At 41.9% G+C, this 17,367-nt stretch overlaps 1 long non-coding RNA gene across 2 annotated transcripts; it reads left to right on the top strand.

Moving 5' to 3' along the window:
- Positions 1-11,704: 11,704 nt before the first annotated feature.
- Positions 11,705-13,784, top strand: LOC123049213 (uncharacterized). 2 transcript variants are annotated; one of them, XR_006423480.1, is made up of 3 exons: positions 11,705-12,042; positions 12,267-12,514; positions 13,357-13,784. It is a non-coding gene; the product is annotated as an uncharacterized lncRNA (long non-coding RNA). The 2 variants fall into 2 exon arrangements; XR_006423481.1 differs by having other exon boundaries at positions 11,705-12,061.
- The last annotated feature ends 3,583 nt before the right edge of the window (positions 13,785-17,367 follow it).

The following is a 17,367-nucleotide window of genomic DNA, read 5'->3' as shown; positions in this document are numbered from 1 at the left end:
CCATCTAGAAACGAGAAATAAAACTACGTTGTGGGTATGAAGAGGATAGCTTTGCATGATATCGGAGAACTAAAATATAAAAATAGGTGCTGTTAACATAAAGTTAGAATATATTACTATATATTATAAATAGAGAGTGTGAAATAATGATGGATCGGTGTGCGGAATTGTCCTAGGCAATTGTTAACAAGATCGGTAGTCGTCATTGCAATTTTATATGAGGGAGAGGCATAAGCTAACATATTTTCTCTCCTTGGATCATATGCACTTATGATTGGAACTCTAGCAAGCATCCGCAACTACTAAAGATCATTAAGGTAAAACCCAACCATAGAATTAAAGTATCAAGTCTCCTTTATCCCATATGCAAACAAACCCCTTACTTGGGTTTAAGCTTCTTTCACTCTAGCAACCCCCTATAAGCGAATCATGAGCATATTGCAACACCCTACAACGGAAATCTTTCACGTGTGCGTGGCACGAAAGGCACCATAGGACAACACCAAAATAAAACATACAACTCAAACCAATCTAGATCATCCATCAACCCAAAGGACAAAAGAAATCTACTCAAAACATCATAGGACGGCAACACATCATTGGATCATAATATGGGCATAAAGCACCATGTTCAAGTAGGGGATTACAGCGGGGTGCGGGAGAGTGGACCGCGTAAAAGAGATGAGGATGGTGATGTTGATGAAGACGATCACCGCGGCGATGATTCCCCCGGCGCCACCGACAGAGAGGGGGAGAGAGTCTCCCTGTGTGCTTCCTCCTCCATGGCCTCCCCCTAGATGGGGAGAGGTTCTCCCTCTGGTCCTTGGCCTCCACGGTGTTGATGGCCCCCTCCGGGATCCTCCTCCATGCCTCCGGTGATGATGGCCCCCTCCGGCAGGGTGCCGGAGAGAGCGTAAATTGATTTTTTGTGGCTACAGAGGCTTGCGGTGGTGAAACTCCCGATCTAGGTTTCTTTCTAGAGTTTTCTCTATTTATGGGAGCTTTTCACGTCGGGGACAAGTCAAGGGGGTCCATGAGGAGGTGACAAGGCAGGGGGGCATGCCCCCCACCCTTGTGGTTGCCTAGGGACTCCTCTCTGGTATCTTTTCGCTCCAGTATTTTTTACATTTTCCAAAAATATTCTCCATAAATTTTCAGCCCATTTTGAGAACTTCTATTTCTGCACAAAAAATGACACCACGGTAGTTCTGCTGAAAACAGCGTCAGTCCAAGTTAGTTCTAATCAAATCATACCAAAATCATATAAAATTGTTGTAAACATGGCATGAATACTTCTTAAATTATAGATACATTGGAGACGTATCAACATAGTGTATAATTTATGAAGTGTGAATTCTTGCATAGTGTATAAGTTATGAAGTGTGAATTCTAGCATAGTGTATAAGTTTGATCAATGATAGTTCCAAACACTTTTTCTAGCATTATTCTTTATCATAAATTGTAGCTCATCTCATAAAACTTCTCATTATCAAGTAACAAGCTATTCACATTTTAAAGTATAGACCATAAAGTTTCTTGAAAACTAACAAACCATGCTCTTAGTCATACAACAATTACAATTCATCTTATTTTCAGGAAGGGTCTATGTAAGAGCTTTGATTTAGCAAATTCCACATGCTCAACTATCATATAGTCTTCCATGATTGCTAACACTCAAAGCATATTTTTAGAGCAAATAGCATCCGTCAAACACAGATGAAGATAGGGGCTTAATGTTTCGCCTCCCAGCTTATTTATCATATAGATAATTGTCAACAATAATAATTCATGATCAACTATATTGAATGGCCATATATGCTCGGATCATTCCCACCACATGATGCTTGCCAACTAAAGAATGATTGAGGTTGAAATAAGAAGGAATACTACTGACTCTTGCATAAAAGTAAATACATGAAAGTAAAAGATAGGCCCTTCGCGGAGGGAAGCAAAAGTTGTCATGCGATTTTTAATTTTGGATGTGCAAACCCTTATTGCAAAGGAACGTCAAGTTGTATTGCCCTTTGTGATAGCAACCTTTATTATTCAGTCCGTCGCTTTTATTTCTTTACCATCACAAGTTCGTACAACGCTTATTTTCCCTTACAATAAAAGATCATACATATTTAGGAGCAATTTTTATTGCTTTTTGCACCGATGACAACTTACTTGAAGGATCTTATTCCATCCATAGGTAGATATGGTGGACACTCATGGCATGAAACGGGGTATAAGGGTTTTGGATGGACAAGTAGTATCTCTACTTAATACAAAATTTTCGCTAGCAAAATATCCTAAGGAAGCACCACATGTTAGAGGATCCATAACAATATAACTTCTATGCAAATATGCCCAAACATAATTCATTACGTTGTCTTCCTTATCCAACTTCAACTAATTTGCTCAAGTTTGAAAATAATTAATGGGGCTCACAATCATAGAAGATGTCCAAGATAGTATATTTATATGTGAAATCTCTCTTCCTTCAATATTATTTCACGAATTATTCAAGTAACCAATGTTGTGTTTGCTAACTTTCAATAAATTTTACCACCTATACTTCTTATATGTGAATTCATTACTCCCCATGGGATAAGCATATGAAACATATATAATTTCAGACTTATCATATTCAATTCATTCAACCATTTACTCATAAAATATAAGTGAAGCACGTGAGTAAATGACAAACTACTCCAAAAAGATATAAGTGAAGAACAATGAGAAGTCAAATAATGAACTAGCCATGGGAGGACTCTCTCTCATTCAAGATTTCAGATCCAATGATTTTATTCAAATAGCAAGTAAAATGAAAATACGCTCCAAGATATCATGTGACGAATAAAAATATAGCTCCGAGTAAGGTATACCGATGGTTTTGAAGACGAAAGAGGGGATGCCTTCCGGGGCATCCTCAAGCTTAGGTGCTTGAGTCTTCCTTGAATATTACCTTGGGGTGCCTTGGGCATCCCCAAGCTTATGTTTTTTCCACTCCTTATTCTCCTCGCACCGATATCTCACCCAAAACTTGAAAACTTCAATCACACAAAACTTAACAGAACTTCGTGAGATGGGTTAGTATGATAAAGAGTAAATCATTCACCTTGGTGCGGTCAAGATAAGATTCACAATTGTTCTCACACAATGTCCACTGTACCATATCATTTCTACAATTTATATTGAGAAATATAAGCCATAGAAAGTAGAAAACAAGCAAACTATGCATTGAAAACAGAATTTGCCAAAAACAGAACTGTATGTAATGATTTGAACAGCAACCATACTTATGCTACTCCAAAAATTCAGAAAAATTAGGACAACCTAGGAAATTTGTATATCAATCTTGTGTAAAAAATTCAGATCAAAATCATGCTTCTGTAATTTTTTAAAATTCTGTCAATGAGCGCTAAAGTTTTTGTTTTTCAGCAAGATCAAATCAACTATCACCGTAAGCCATCCCAAAGGTCTTACTTGGCACTTTATTGAAACAAAAGCTATAAAACATGATTACTACAGTAGCTTAATCATGTGAACACACAAAAACAGTAAGCATAAATATTGGGTTGTCTCCCAACAAGTGCTTTTCGTTAATGCCTTTTTAGCTAGGCATGATATTATAACGATACTCTTCCAAGCCCAATTCTGATGATAGTCTTATTCATACTCTAAAAGACATAAGTGAAGTTCATAGAGCATTCTAAAATTAATATAGATTTACCAACATCCAATCTCAAACTATATAAGTGAAGCACACAAAGCATTCTATAAAGCCATGATCAAAAGATTTAAGTGAAGCACAAAGAGCATTCTATAAAGCCATACTCAAAAGATTTAAGTGAAGCACAAAGAGCTTTCCATAAAGCCATACTCAAAAGATTTAAGTGAAGCACATGAAGCATTCTATAAATCAATGAAGGACGGTCTCATACTAGCATGGCGCATAAAGGAAAAGAAAGGAAAAATAAACTCAAAAGACACATATCATGTGAACAAAACAAAAACCGAGGTATACCGATAATTGTTGAGGGGTAAAGATGGGATGCCAACCGGGGAATGCCCAATCTTAGATGCTTGAGTATCCTCGAAATATTTACTTGAGGTGCCTTGGGCATCCCCAAGCTCGAACTCTTGCCTCTCCTTATTCTTCTTATATCGATAACTCCTCGATCTTCGAACACTTCATCCACACAAAACTTAACAAAAACCTTGTGAGATCCGTTAGTATAATAAAGCAAATCACTACCTTTAGGTACTGTTGTAAACTCATTCCAATTTCATATTAGCATTATATATACTGTATTCCAACTTCACCATGGTTCATACCCCATGATACAACCCATAGATTCATCAAAATAAGCGAGCAACACATAGAAAACATAATCTGTCAAAAACAGGACAGTCTGTAGCAATCTAGAACTTTCGTATACTTCTGTAACTTCAAAAATTATAAAAACAAATAGGACACTATAAAAAAATTACAGGAGTACCGTGTAAAAATTTCAATATTTTATCATGCTCCAGCAAAAAATGTAAATTCAAGAACCACAGCAAAATTTTCTATTTTTTCTGCTGCACACACTAAACAAGCAATTTAAACACTCTAAAGCCAAAGCTTGGCACATTATTTTTATAATACAATGAATATATACAAGGGGATACTTATTTTTAAGAAACTTCCATGAAAAATTCGACATTGTTTCCATGAGCATCAACACAAGTGTTCAAGGTCGACCCTCACTTCTCCAATGCATAACCTTACAATCACTTCTCTTTTTGAAAAAGTTTTTAGGAATAAGAGGCAAGTAATTTTTTTTGTATTTTGCATTCTTTCAAAAAAAATTGTTTGTTTCACCCACAACTAAAGAAAACAAAAAAAAAAGTGAAAACAAAATCTACCTAGTGAAGAAAGCAAACAAGCACACACGAGAATATCAACCCCACGCTATTGCTCCCCGGCAACGACGCCAGAAAATAGCTTGATAATCCCCAAGTGCAAAGAATCATCGTAGCAATTTCCAATTTGGAAGTGATAAGTATGGAGTGTCGAACCCACAAGGAGCTGAAGGTAAGATCAATATTCTCTCAAGTCCTATCTGCCACTGATACGACTCTACGTACACCGAACGTTTGCTTCCATCTAGTAACGAGAAATAAAACTACGTTGTGGGTATGAAGAGGATAGCTTTGCATGATATCAGAGAACTAAAATATAGAAATAGGTGTTGTTAACATAAAGTTAGAATATATTACTATATATTATAAATAGCGAGTGTGGAATAATGATGGATCGGTGTGCGGAATTGTCCTAGGCAATTGTTAACAAGATCAGTAGTCGTCATTGCAATTTTATATGAGGGAGAGGCATAAGCTAACATACTTTCTCTCCTTGGAGCATATGCACTTATGATTGGAACTCTAGAAAGCATCCGCAACAACTAAAGATCATTAAGGTAAAACCCAACCATAGCATTAAAGTATCAAGTCCCCTTTATCGCATAAGCAAACAACCCCCGTACTCGGGTTTAAGATTCTGTCACTCTAGCAACCCACTATAAGCGAATCATGAGCATATTGCAACACCCTACAATGGAAATCTTTCACGTGTGCGTGGCACGAAAGGCACCATAGGACAGCACCAAAATAAAACATACAACTCAAACCAATCTAGATCATCCATCAACCCAAAGGACAAAAGAAATATACTCAAAACATCATAGGACGGCAACACATCATTGGACCATAATATGTGGCATAAAGCACCATGTTCAAGTAGGGGATTACAGCGGGGTGCGGGAGAGTGGACCGCGTAAAAGAGATGAGGATGGTGATGAAGATGGTGATGTTGATGAAGACGATCACCGCGGCGATGATTCCCTCGGCGGCACTCCGGCGCCACCGAGAGAGAGGGGGAGAGAGTCTCCCCCTTGTGCTTCCTCCTCCATGGCCTCCCCCCTAGATGGGGAGAGGTTCTCCCTCTAGTCCTTGGCCTCCACGGTGCTGATAGCCCCCTCCGGGATCCTCCTCCATGCCTCCGGTGATGATGGCCCCCTCCGGCAGGGTGCCGGAGAGGGCGTAGATTGATTTTTTATGGCTATAGAGGATTGCGGTGGTGAAACTCCTGATCTAGGTTTCTTTCTGGAGTTTTCTCTATTTATGGGAGCTTTTCGCGTCGGGGACAAGTGAAGGGGGTCCACGAGGAGGTGACAAGGCAGGGGGCGTGCCCCCCACCCTTCTGGTTGCCTAGGGTCTCCTCTCTGGTATCTTTTCGCTCCAGTATTTTTTATATTTTCCAAAAATATTCTCCATAAATTTTCAGCCCAATTCGAGAACTTCTATTTCTGCACAAAAAACGACACCACGGTAGTTCTGCTATAAACAGCGTCAGTCCAGGTTAGTTATAATCAAATCATACCAAAATCATATAAAATTGTTCTAAACATGGCACGAATACTTCATAAATTATAGATACATTGGAGATGTATCATTTTTGCATGCTTTGCCACATGTTTTATTGGCCATCTTATTATGTGAGCATGTTGGGTGCATAATTTTCTTCATTCGAGGACATCCATTTGTTGTTTTGATTGTTTGGTTTTTCTTTTGCCAAATGGATGGACAAGAATGACTAAGTACTCCCTCTATCTATCTATGCTTTTTCTCGTCTCAAACTATATTCATGCTACATCACAAAGTTTGAACAAGTCACTTTCGAACCCTTCGACTGAGGAGCACCCGGAGCCACCGACCCGTAAAGGTCTTAACTTCCAAAGTCTCTTAATGATTTCTCGATCAGACCGACATATCCAATTCGGTCTCATCGAGATCAGTAAGTTGATCTAGGTTTTCATCTTGGTGCCACCGATTAGAACGATTCGGTCACACCGAGTTGCAGCAACTACTAGCAGTTTTGCATCTCGGTGCCACCGAGGCGTTCCACTCAGCGCCATTGATAGTGCCTGGGTATATACACCTCACGTACCCGTACGGTTGAAAACTACTTCAACCCGCACGAGCTCGCGCCCCAGCACTACCACCCCCTTGGTCTTCGGATCGTCGCCGTCATCGCTAGTGACCCTCCGACGCTAGTTTCCGCCGCCGTCAATGGAATCTTCACCCCTGTTGCCGCCATAGCAATCCGTCGCCAGGTTAGGGTACGGATTTGACCCTTTGTGCTTTCCATTGCTCCAATTCTTGCACAAAGTATAATGGCTTTGTTCTTCCCACGTATGAGATCAATCTATCCACCAAACAAATTCCTTAGAATAGATTTGCTGCAAAAACTTAGGGTTAGGTTTCCACCAAACCCATCTCGGACTGACCGATCTAAGGATTTCGGTCACACCGATTGGCCCTGGCCATTGCACAAGTACAACTCGGTCTGACTGAAGTGTACTGGTCGGTGAGACCGAAATCACTTTCTCCGTGAAACCCTAGCATCTCGGAGTCACCGAACTACATTTTGGTCTGACCGAAACTGCATGTTTAGACTCTGTTAGTGCTTCGGTGTCACCGAGTTTATCAAATCGGTAGCTCCGAAATGCTTTCTACAGAAAACTAAAGTTAAGTTTTTGTATCAATATTTTGCAAAACAAGATGTACTTTGTGATGCTCATCTACTCTATCCACACCCTACTATTCACATAGACAGTTGCAGCTATGTCAGAGGCAAGTGACAGTCAAAACAGGTCTGGAGAGCAACTCAACCTCACTGAGGGCACTAATCCCTCTAGTAGCTATGATGAGGGGAGTACGAGCACTCCCAGCAACTTGCCTAAGGCAGCTACGAGGCAAAGGAAGAAAAGGACATCTGAATCTGAACATGAAGATTTTATGATTGAGGTGGAAGTGACCTCCAAGAAGAAAGTACTCACGAAAGAGTATGTTGTTGCTACTTCCACAAAGCCTGGCCTTTCCAAGAAGGCTCCTGCAAAGAGGACTCCAATGTCCAAGGCCAGAGCCTCAACTCAAGAAACCATGCAGTTTACCCTTGAGCCTAGAGAGGAAGAAGAAGCTGCTGGTGGAAAGAAGATGAAAGAAAGAGTCGGGAAGACCATTGCCAGAATGATTGGCAGACCATCCATGATGATAGATGAGGAAGAAGAAGAGGGGGATGAGGAAGAGCTTCCTGCACCATCTGCCAAGACTCAGAAGCTGATGGGGGTTGCCATCAGGACTGGGGCTGCTCCTTCTAAGCCCAAGTCTACCCCAAGCCTTCAGCTCAAGCTCAAGCCTCCAAGGCAACTACTCCAAAGATATTAATAGGGAATATATCAACTGCTGAAAAGAACAAGGCCCCAGTGCCTGAAGTTCAAGAAGAAGAGCCACTAGTGCTCAGCAAACTCAAGCCCAAGATTCCAGACCACGATGATGATCATCCTGTGGCAGATAACATGAAGTTGAGAAAGGATGCAAGTCTGAGACTGTGGAGGAAGGCTGATCCTTATGCCACCAGGAGAAGGACTGTTGTGGTCTATCGCTTTCACACCAAAGTACAACAGGACTTCTATGAGATTGTCCTATTGGACAAGAAAACCATAGTTTGTGACATGAAATGGGTAGACTGGAAATATATTGACTCCAATGAAGACTACTTTCCTCATGTGCATGAGAGCTTCAGGATGAATGGTGTTGACAAATTTGTTAGTCGGAAGTTGACAAAGTGGAACTGTGAAATGATAATGCAGTTCTACTCCACAACCCACTTCTACCCTGATGGTAAGATAGTGTGGATGACAGAATGGACCAGATATCAATCCACAATCTCGGAATGGGCCAAGTTGATCAATGCCTCCGAGGAAGCTGAAGATGATCTCGATGTGTATAGTAAGCTTAGGAAGGATCACAACTCCCTGGCTAACATGTACAAGCCAATCCTTGATGCAGCATTGGACACACACAAGTTTTTGCTGGTCTGACCACCATGAATACTATCTTGAGGCACACACTGTTGCCCAAGTCAGGAGATCATAGGATGATTCGTGGTCACTCCATCAACCTGCTTCACTTGTTGATGTTCCACAAAAATTCAAGGTGGCGAGCTTGATTGTAGAGACAGTAAAGAGAACTGCAGCAGAACAGAAGAGGTCTTGTGTATATGCCCCTCACATTCAGACTTTGATCAACTCCAAGATGGGAACTGGGACATATCTACTGGACAGAGTTTCATGGCAGAACACAATCACCTATGGGGCCGTTGGCCCCTTGTGGTTCGGTAAGGGGGAGGGGCACATTGCACAAATAGCGGAGACCGTCGAGTAGCATGACAATGGTGACGCGGTGGTTTTTACCCAGGTTCAGGCCGCTGCGAAGCCTAAAACCCTACTCCTGCTTTTTGGTGGATTGGATGGAGGACCATGACGAACACGCAACGCTCAAGCCCGGCAAGGTCGACTCGGGAGAGCAGCTATGTGCACAAGAGTGTACAAGGGTCCGAATCCTATTCTAGGTCGCCATGGCCCTCTTTTTATAGGCTAAGGGGTTACCACAATAGCAAATCAGTCATTATACATCGATTAGATAGCAAACAGTGCTATCATACCTAACTCTGCAGATAGGACAAGGAGCATTAAATGCGCCGCTTAGTGTCACGTCGTGAATGTAGCCGGGCAAGCCTTGCTGCGTTAATTTAGCAGTCTCTCGCCCTGTCTGCCTGACACACCTCTGGACGGGTGCCATGCAGGGTGAATCATCTCCCCAAATGGCTGCCACATGCCAAATGACTGCCACTTAATCACTTGGGGGCTTGACATCACACTGATAAGTGACCTGAGTCGCTGTGAGGTGGAGCGGTGGTGCCTTGGCGGGGTGATCCGCCCTCGGCGTCCCCGGCAAGCCTGCTAGGGAAATCTTGAGACTTGTCTTCGATGTAGCCTCGACCTGACCAGGCTCGCCTGCCCGACAAGGGAGGTTTTTCCTTAATGATATCTTGCCCTTCTGTCTTGTCTTGGTCTTCTTGATCCGCCCTTTGATTCCTCAAAGAGCTATATCCATAGCTTGGTTTTGTCTTGGAAGCTTGACGCTGTCGTGGTGGAGGCCTGTTGTCCGACCACAAGTCAGGGGAAACATACACCCATGTTTGTGTACCCTGACACAGAGAGCATCTTTCCCAGAGGCCAGACTTTGAGGACAACGAGGTTGTCATGGATACCTTGCATCCTACTTGTGCAGATGCCGAGGAGAAGATAGAGAAAGCAAAGGCTGCAAAAGCAGCAAAGGCAGCAAGTGCCCCAGATACTTCAGTTCCAAATCTCAAGACCAAGCAAGATCAACTCGGTTATCTGCTTGAGGCCACCGTGAGAATTGAGAAGCGCCTGACCACCTTGACTCAAAATTAGGAGAGTCTTGAGAGGATTATTGAGACCAAGTTTCATGACCTGGATGTGAAGGTCACTGAGATTCAAACTGTGGTGGAGAAGCTTCAAGAGGATGCTAAGGACAGGGATGATAGATGCATGATAGACACATTCCAGAGAGTGCCAAGGGCACAAAGATCATCAGTTATGCCAGTTGCTAGAGAGGACTACCACTTCAGCACCTGCAGCCACTGCCATAGTTGCTCCTCCAGTGTCAACTCCTCCAGCTCTACAGACTTCTTCAGAGGCATTTGCAGACGCCCTCCTCTCCATGCCGTCTATGCACACCGAAGCAACAAGCTAGAAGACCCCTTCATGAGCTCCCGAAGATCGTGCCTAGAGTATCGTATAGCACGATACGTTTTCAAACTTTTTGGTAACTTGTTGCCAAAAGGGGAGAAAGTGTATAGATCATAGGCTGAGAGAGAGAGAGTGCCTCTTGCTTTCTGTTGGTTTCATTTGCTACTCTTGCTACTTTGGTCGTTTGGTTGTGTGATTCCTATGTCATGAGATACTTATGTGATCATTTGTTTGATCATATTATGCTTAATGTGTGCTTGCATGCTTATATCCATGAATATTTGTGTATGATGAATCACTTGTATCCTTGGTGATGAGTGCATGTTATTTAACTCTTATCATTTTGAGCACTCCACCAAGATGTATGTGACATGGAAGAGTGACCCATGATCCTAATTGATTGTGCATTTGCATTCAAAAGCAAATTGTTAATAATGCATAAATTTAGGGGGAGCTCTTACTTATCACATACTTCTCAAAGCAACGATATATTTAATTCAAATTATCATTTGTCGAAGCTTTGATCTATATGTTGTCATCAATTACCAAAAAGAGGGAGACTGAAAGTGCAACTAATCCTCGGGTGGTTTTGATAATTCATTACAACATATAGCTCACTGAAATAATATCCATTCAAGTTAAATATTTCAGAAACTTCAATGATTGGCATGGCATGGACTAGAGATGTGTACCCCTCAAAATGCTAAAGAGACATCTTTCCGTAATAATAAAGCACGGATTGACTCCTTGGGTTCATCGTCACAATATGCTTTCTTTCTGTGAATTTACGCTTTCAATTTGAATTTAAAACATATACGCGAGGTGGTACTAATTCGGGGAACCACGTCTTGTGCATCAAACGATGCAAATGATGCCCGCCCGTGCGCTTTAGCCCAGTACATCAGGCCCACATACCCAGTTTTGCCCGCCCGCTCACCGTAGTGGTAATTTTACAGAAAAGTCCCTGTTATTTTATCTATTCAACCCGCAGTCCCGCACACCATGTCCCTTTTCTATCGATGAAAAAAGAAAACACAACCCCCGCATCCATCTTCCCCAATCCCGCATGGGCCGCCGCCCTCTGCCCCATCGCGCCGCCGCCCCCGTCGCCCAAACTGCCACGACCCATCACCTCCACGCGCCGCCGAGCTGCAGCGGTGGCAGCTGCCACTGTCACGGCCTTGCGGGGTTGGGGTCGAATGGCACGGCCTAGCCAAGGGACGTCCATGGCGGGCAGCAGGCACGAGAAGGGGAGCCAAAGTAATGGAAGGAGGGTGGCGCGAGGGCCGAAAACTTCACCGAAATCAGGCGATCAGCAGCGCGTCCGCCGTTCCGCACGAGGCACGGCAGGGGGTAGGGTCGTGGGCAGCCGTGGCCGTGAGGCTCCATGGTGCGTGACATGATACCGGGTACAGTTGCATCTGATGCGGCTCTGCTCTAGGTTTCAAATTAGATTTGGGGAGTTGGTTGTGGATTTGGGGAGATTTAATGTACCCAATGCATGTAATTTAGGTGAAACCGGGAGATTATTTTTGTGTTTTTTCTCTCCTGCATATGCATGCATATACTGTTTATGTTCTTATTATTGACTGATGTGTGTTCATCCCTTGCTAGGTAAATTTTGGCACCAGACACTAATCATTGTGGCTCTCATAATGATGCGGCACCCCAAGTTGACGGTGCTCTGTGCCTTGCTGTTGTGCTTGTTTTCTGGACGGTAGTTGAAGCTACAGCTTTTGCAGCACCCGAGTGTTTGGCAAAATTGGATTACTTAATTACCTGTTGTGTTCCATGCTGGTTAAGGCTTGGGAGGATTGTTCCGAATTTGATATCGAGGAAGCACACTAGCAACGCAACAACTGGTATGACTGATCTAATAGTTTGCTTGTTGTCCATTGATTGCTCAGGCTGGTATGAGGTTATAAGTGTATGAGATTCAGATTGTTTATACATGGACATCCTAGACATTGGAGTATAACAGTATGACCATAACAGTTCAAAAGGCACTGACAAATGTTTTGGCATCAAATTACTGAATATTTATTGATGCAAGTACCTCAAATATGCATTAGTTGGCCAACATAATCCAAAAACCAAATGGTTCAATATGGCCTATTATGCAGATAGAATTTCGGAGGTTTGATACTTGCATGTGAATTGGCTAGAAACTTTCAGAATTAGTGCCTCTGTACAAATACAAGCTGTGCAAATTCCTGTAATATTGTTTTGCGGGTAAAAAAACTAATTTCTGTAATGTTGTAATTGTAGATAAATGCCTTTCCTTAGTCCATGTTTTGAGTTATTTCTCCTTGAAGTCAAGAAAGCCTCTAAATTAGAATAGAAATGTTGCATAAGCAACAAACTTCTAGATACGTCACACCCTTCAAGTAACCAATCTGCACGTTTAATTTTTCTGTGCTTTTCTTCTGCTTCTCATTTTCTTACTGTCTCAAATTTTAAGTAGTGATTGAGTAGTAGCAGCTTTACTAGAATTATTTATGGATTATATATATGCAGAACATCTTGCTACTACTGCTGGGCTTGCTAAAATAAACAAATGCAATATTGTTGTTCTGATGGAACACGCAAAGAGCACTTTTGGCATTTATATTTTTTATCTATTCGTATTATTTTTTCTGGAACTTATTATGTCTGCGGTGACCTATTTAATATAGATTATGATGTAACTCTATTTTCATTGCAGGTAAGATGACGATGTCACTCTTCATAAACTATCGAGGCACGTGGCCATAGCCATGGACTTTGCGGCCGGCCTGCTTATCCTTGCCAAGGCAAAAATGCATGACCCAGTTTCCAACTTTGAACGCCGACATGGACAACGGCCTCAAGTGCTCCAGCATCTTCTTTGTAGGTAGACCGGCACCGCTAAGGGCTTAGCCAAACCACTTCTTTTTTTACCTATATTAACAACCAATCGCTACATATTGTCATCGGATAAATTTGGACGGATAGGATTTTACTAAAGTTTATTAATGATACTTTGTTTCAGAATATGTGGAGAGGCAGTTTGCACCATAGTTCAAGCCAGACTCTAGATTACATGGCTAAGGAGCTCACTTATACTGGCAATTGTTTACTGTCTTTATTTAAATTAAAATGGTTTATGTACTCTGTCGGGGCAGTCATATGCCATATTAATTTCAGATGAACAATTTCCAATTTAATGTTGTGCTTGTATGTATTGTTATATCTAAAAGGAAAATTCCAAAGAAACAATAACAGGGTCACAGCTTGTATTTACATGTTGGACAATGGATGTTTCAATAGCTAAATGTAAACAAAAATAATATAAACTGTGGTCTCTAAGTTTGTGTCATTTAGTCCATCAATGAAATGCACTATTATATTTGCATGTCCAATTCATAAGTGCAAGAAGCAATCATTTTTATTTGATTTGAAATTAACAAGGTAGGACCTATACATTGATGATAAACTTGATTAGAAGGCCACAGTGTTGTTAACCCGTTGCAACGCACGGGCACTTTTGCTAACTGACTACTTACTTTGTGGAGTGTGGATGACTGTCATTTTCTATGTGCATACTCTATGTAATCACTATAGATTTTTTTCTTTCAACCTGTACAAGGCTATGTGGAGAAAGTATGTAGAAATTGAAATGGAATTCCTGACACTATGTAAGTTTGGTTTCTCAAGTAATTGAAGAAATGCTCCAAGAATATTGCCACCATCAATATATTTGTTCTTTTATGGGCAAAAGAGTCTGCACGTGCATTATCACTTTTTATTTGTTGAAAAGTTTCTTACCTTTGTGTTGGTCAATTATTTTTATGTATATTTTAATAATATATTTTTAGCTAAGATGCATTAGATCATTGTAGTATAGTCGAAGGGGATGGTCTAGATGAACATTTGTGTACTATTTGTAGCGAACATATCTCCAATTGTATTATTGGAAATTAAGGAAAGTTTTGGCGTTTGCTACATAGAGAAACACTAAAGAGGCATGTGGGGGCGACCCTCATATCCAGCTTGATGTGATTATATTACTTTAAGTTATAAACATTCCCTTGAGCTTTTCAATGAAAAGTGTCATGTGGTGGTGGACTTCATCACCTTGGAATTGACCGCATTCCAACATGCTTTGATCAGGTAAACAACACGATTATCATTGTCAAGAGCTTAATGAAGGATAAGTGGCAACACAGGCGGGCTATCATGTTGACATAGATGTCATGTTAAAAATACAAGACATGGACATGTTGACATAAATGTCATGTTAAAAATACAAGACATGGACGGAAGGAGCCTCATTGGGTTACAGGGAGTTTTCTTTCTCCCGTTGCAACGCACGGGCATTTTTGCTAGTATTGGCAAAAGCTCAAGACTCTCCATTTATATTTTAGTGATCCAAGATCACATTGATTCCATAGGAAAGTCGTTACTATTAAAAGGGGATGAGGTGTTGCTTAATGGTCTATTTGCTCAAAGTGCTTAGTGATATTGCTCCCAAGCCCTCAACCACTTTCTCATTTCCAAATATGTCCAAAACTCAAAGCCATACTTGGCCCCACCAAACCACTCTATCCGGCGCCACCGAGTTCATTTGACATGGCCACTGCCAGATACCCTAACACCTCGGTCACACCGATACTGATCTCGGTCTCACCGAGATGGCCTTGCAAACTCTCTGTTGCCTATTGCAATTATTTCGGTCTCACCGAGTTTGCTTGACCAACTCTCTATTTGCTCTTTGCTGAAATCGGTCTCACCGACTTCAAGCAATTGGCTTCACCGAGATGAGGTTTTACCCTAGCCCTAGCACATCGGTCCCACCGAGTTGTTCCAGTCGGTCCCGTCGCGAATCCTAACGTTCACATTTTGAACTAAATTGGTCTCATCGAGTTCTTCTATTCGGTCTGACTTAGTTGGGTCAAATGTGTGTAACGGTTGAATTTTGTGTGAAGGCTATATATGTACCCCTCCACCCCCTTCTCCATATGTGAGAGAGCCATCAGAACATGCCTACACTTCCAGCCTACATTTTTTGAGAGAGAACCACCTACTCATGTGTTGAGATCAAGATATTCCAATCCAACCACATGAATCTTGATTTCTAGCCTTCCCCAAGTTGCTTTCCACTCAAATCATCTTTCCACCATATCCAAATCTGTGAGAGAGAGTTGAGTGTTGGGGAGACTATCATTTGAAGCACAAGTACAAGGAGTTCATCATCAACACAACATCTATTACCTTTTGGAAAGTGGTGTCTCCTAGATTGGTTAGGTGTCACTTGGGAGCCTCCGACAAGATTGTGGAGTTGAACCAAGAAGTTTGTAAGGGCAAGGAGACCCCCTACTTCGTGAAGATCTACCCGAGTGAGGCAAGTCCTTCATGGGCGTTGGCCATGATGGGATAGACAAGGTTGCTTCTTTGTGGACCCTTCGTGGGTTGAGCCCTCCGTGGACTCGCGCAACTGTTACCCTTCGTGGGGTGAAGTCTCCATCAACGTGGATGTACGATAGCACCACCTATCGGAACCATGCCAAAAATCTCCGTGTCATCATTGTGTTTGCACTCTCCAAACCCTTCCCTTTACCTTCATATGCAATGTTTTACTTTCGGCTGCTACACTCTTAGAATTGCATGTGTAGGTTGATTGCTTGACTTGTGCTAAATTGCTAAAATCTGCCCACAACTAAAATTGGGAAAATGTTAGATTTTTATTTGGTCAAGTAGACTAATCACCCCCCTCTAGACCTACTTTTGATCCTACAGCATGCTCAAACATGGTAGGGTTATATTGCTCATATGGTGCATATGGTGTCTTGCATTTCTATGTCATTTGCTTAGTTTAGGCATGCTTTGTGTGAATGCCACCTGTTTAGTGTCTAATTACCATATATGTGAATTATGCTATGCCATCTTGTTGCAAGACATTATATATGTGAATTATGCAATGCTATTTTGTTGCAAGGCATTATATATGTGAATTATGCAATGCCATGTTGTAGCCAAGAATCATATATCTGAATTATATCATACCATCCTTTTTTTGTATTATGTATTTCATTTGTCGACAATGTTTGGATATTCAACTACTCTTTCTGTGCATCAGCCATTTGAATAGGTGATGGAAAAAATCTAGAGTGAAAACACGGTCTTCAAAGAAGACAATGCTACCAGCTGAGGCAGATATCTTCCGGGTTACAGATAGCTCCTCAGAGGAGGATTCAGAGGCAGATGATCAGTCCTATTTTCCCCCTGAGGTGTATGCTCAAACTTGGCAGTGTTATATTACTCATATCATGCATATGTTGTCTTGCAATGCTTAGTTTTTACATCATATACACAATATTGAATGCCATTTGCTTAATTTACACATCATATATGTGATTGTCCTCTGCTTGCTTTGTATATAAATCATATATTTGAATTATATCATGCCAAGATGTTTACATAGATAGCATGTATCTGAATTATGACATGCCAACCCATTTTCTAAAGACATAACATAGTTATAACCCCACGGCCCCCCTACGAACACCGCCGCTCCCCAAGGTCCCTTCTCGCCGACCCACACCTGCGCCTATAGCCGCCGCGCTCACCGCCTCCACCACCGCGCCCCATGGCCCCCCTCCGTTCGCCCTCACCACCACTGCGGCTTGCGCGCCCGCCCTCGGCCTCGTCGCCGCTTCGACCTGGGGGCCACGCTGTGCCGCCCCCGCGTGCTGGT

This window comes from Triticum aestivum, chromosome 2D (assembly GCF_018294505.1).
Source record: "Triticum aestivum cultivar Chinese Spring chromosome 2D, IWGSC CS RefSeq v2.1, whole genome shotgun sequence".
In the NCBI taxonomy this organism is placed as follows: domain Eukaryota; kingdom Viridiplantae; phylum Streptophyta; class Magnoliopsida; order Poales; family Poaceae; genus Triticum; species Triticum aestivum.
The sequence above is the reverse complement of the archived record's forward strand: the minus strand, read 5'-3'. Positions and strand labels throughout refer to the sequence as shown.